Source organism: Elephantulus edwardii, unplaced genomic scaffold, assembly GCF_000299155.1.
Source record: "Elephantulus edwardii isolate Elephantulus edwardi_28Jun2011 unplaced genomic scaffold, EleEdw1.0 scaffold00065, whole genome shotgun sequence".
In the NCBI taxonomy this organism is placed as follows: domain Eukaryota; kingdom Metazoa; phylum Chordata; class Mammalia; order Macroscelidea; family Macroscelididae; genus Elephantulus; species Elephantulus edwardii.
Genome location: NW_006399815.1, coordinates 10,994,440 through 10,996,955, shown reverse-complemented (window position 1 = coordinate 10,996,955; position 2,516 = coordinate 10,994,440). Strand labels below are relative to the sequence as shown.

Sequence of the window (2,516 nt, the reverse complement as noted above, 5' to 3'; positions counted from 1 at the left end):
CAGCGCAGGAGGGGAAGACCCTCTATGAGATGGATTGATTCGGTGACTGGGGTAATCGGGATGGGTGTGTCGGAGGCGGTGCGGTTGGCGCAGGATAGGGCAGGGTTTAGAGCTGTTGTGCATAGGGTCGCTATGAGTCGGAAACGACTCGATGGCACATAACAACAACAACATGTGGAAAAGCATGCTTCAGAGACTTTGAACAAATGCCTTCATATTTCGAGGGCACATGAGAGCATTACATGACTTTTAGAAAGTTGAAGGGAGGATTTAGAAAAGACAGATGCTGTAGATAACTTTTGACTTATTTCACAGTTCTGCCTGCATCTAGGACCGTGACAATGTTGGAAACCTATTGATCTCAGGATCTTAGTTTGTTTCCTCTGTGAGTCACTGAGTAAATGTTCGGATTTGTGGCGCTGAAATTTGATAGGTGGACTCTATCTTCTTATTTTCCTTTTAAAAGATATAATGATAGCATGAAACATATTGTGAATGAAGAATAGTGTGAAACACAATGTTTACAAATTTTGTATGCACACCAATATAAAATGTTTTAAAGGAAAAAACCCAACCTATATTCCATTTCATTACAAAATTCTTTGATACATGTTTAAAAAAAAAAATAACAAAGCGATGGTGCACAACTGAGCATGTGAAGAGAACACACACAAAAGCAAGCGTCCCCACTGAAAACGTCAGCACGGGGAGTCTGTCCAGGGCCATTCATTGGCAGGACATTGGACTTTGAGGATTTCAGCTCTGACTGCAGTTCCTCATTTGCCTTGATTTAAAGGTCCCACTCTCAGTTCTTTATGGAGTGTTTAGGTTTCCTTATAGGTCTCGAAGGAATCACAAGCTTCTTTACTCCTTAACTGTATACCTTGCCAGTGTAATTGAAGCTGTTTGGTTGCTGTAATTCCTTCCTAATGTTACAGTTTTAGTCAAGTATTCTTTCCCTCTGGAAACATTAATTATTGCTGGTTTTGAAAAGACTCTTGCTTGGTGTGTGTATATTTCTACTTTCACTGCCAAATCATGTCATCATGTCCTATTTGTCCTCTAGGTAAAAGAATGTTTCACATTTTCCCTGTGGTGTTCAGCATACACTATGCATGCCCTTTTTAACCACTACAGTATAATTTAAAGTATCTTTGCCTACCAGTCAGCAAATCAGCGTTCTTCATAGTTTCATGTATTTTGCCAATTTGCACTACAGGCCTCAGAATAATGGATTTAAACTCTCTTTTATTTGCTATTAGCTGTGAAGTTATTGGACACTGGAGCTTATGATTGCCCACAGCTGCTATAGATGTACCTGTGGTTTATAGCATGTCATTAAAATAAATGGCTATTATCCAAATATTTTGCTGAAATATAAAATTAAAAGTGGGGGCAGGGGTACTTCTTTAGATATAGCAGAGTGTTCTAGAAAATATTCTGTTGTTTGAGATAAAGTGATTTTAGCAATTGAATTCATTTAAGTAACTAAAATTTTAGAGAGTTCAACGGAAATTTTGCTATCAAACTTCAAAATATTCTTTTCACTCACACCGAGTTAAAGAAGAAAGACTATTTAATCGTAAAACCAATATGTAATGAAAGGCGCTCTAGTGGCCTTGTCCACAGGGAGCTGCACTGCTAATCCAAAGGTGTTCCTCTCTCGTGGTTCAAATCCACAAGTGGAACCTTAGAAGAAAGATGGGCACTCTCCTCTCATGCATTTTGTACAATCCAAAAATCCACTGGGGGGTCAGCTATGTGTTGGTTTTGACTCAATGGCAATGAGAAACATACAGTAGGAAAGATTTCTAAATAAAATCAACCCTCCTTCAAACAGCATTGACTAAGTGCATGCCCTGGTCTGTGCACTGGAGAAAAGCAGGGGGCAAGCAGACATCCCCATCTGGCACAGAGACCATCTTCTCAAAACTCCATCTAGACTTCACCTCTGTACTAAATGTGCTTCATTCATACTCATCTGATAGTTTCTTAAAGAGCCCCGAGTTCTCCATCCAGTCTGTAGATGATTAGAGCTCCAATTTGTGTTTTACTGCTTGAAATTATGCAATGTATTTATCCTGAAGTCATCTACTTCTGAAGGTAGCACAAGTCAATTTCATTATATAAAAATGAAGTACATGGAAATTTATGATTATTTTACTGAACATAAATCAGACAATGAATTCAACATACATTACCTAAAGACTGACATTTCAAGCCCCTTAGCCATGTGTTTCAGTAAATGTGTTTCCTTGTTCATTTACGGCTACATTTTGAATCATTGCCTCTGCCCCATATGGTTACTGATGTCTCTCCTTCAGCTTGAATGAACTCATTTCTTTCTAAGGGCGAGCATCTACAAAATAATAGGAAATTTTGGCCTGAGCTACACAAAATGCATTCTTATTATCATATTGTATAGAACTCAAAAATAGTAGAGGGCAATTCAGTGTGCCTTTATTTGTAGTTGGCCTTTAAGTTTTACCAAAATACAATAAAAATATTTTCATTAC

The 2,516-nt window shown here is 38.1% G+C and overlaps 1 protein-coding gene across 2 annotated transcripts in view; it reads left to right on the top strand.

The window, feature by feature from the left end:
- The window catches only part of PDZRN4 (PDZ domain containing ring finger 4), a 605,552-nt gene that overhangs the window by 567,122 nt on the left and 35,914 nt on the right, over nucleotides 1–2,516 (top strand). The window lies entirely within an intron of this gene.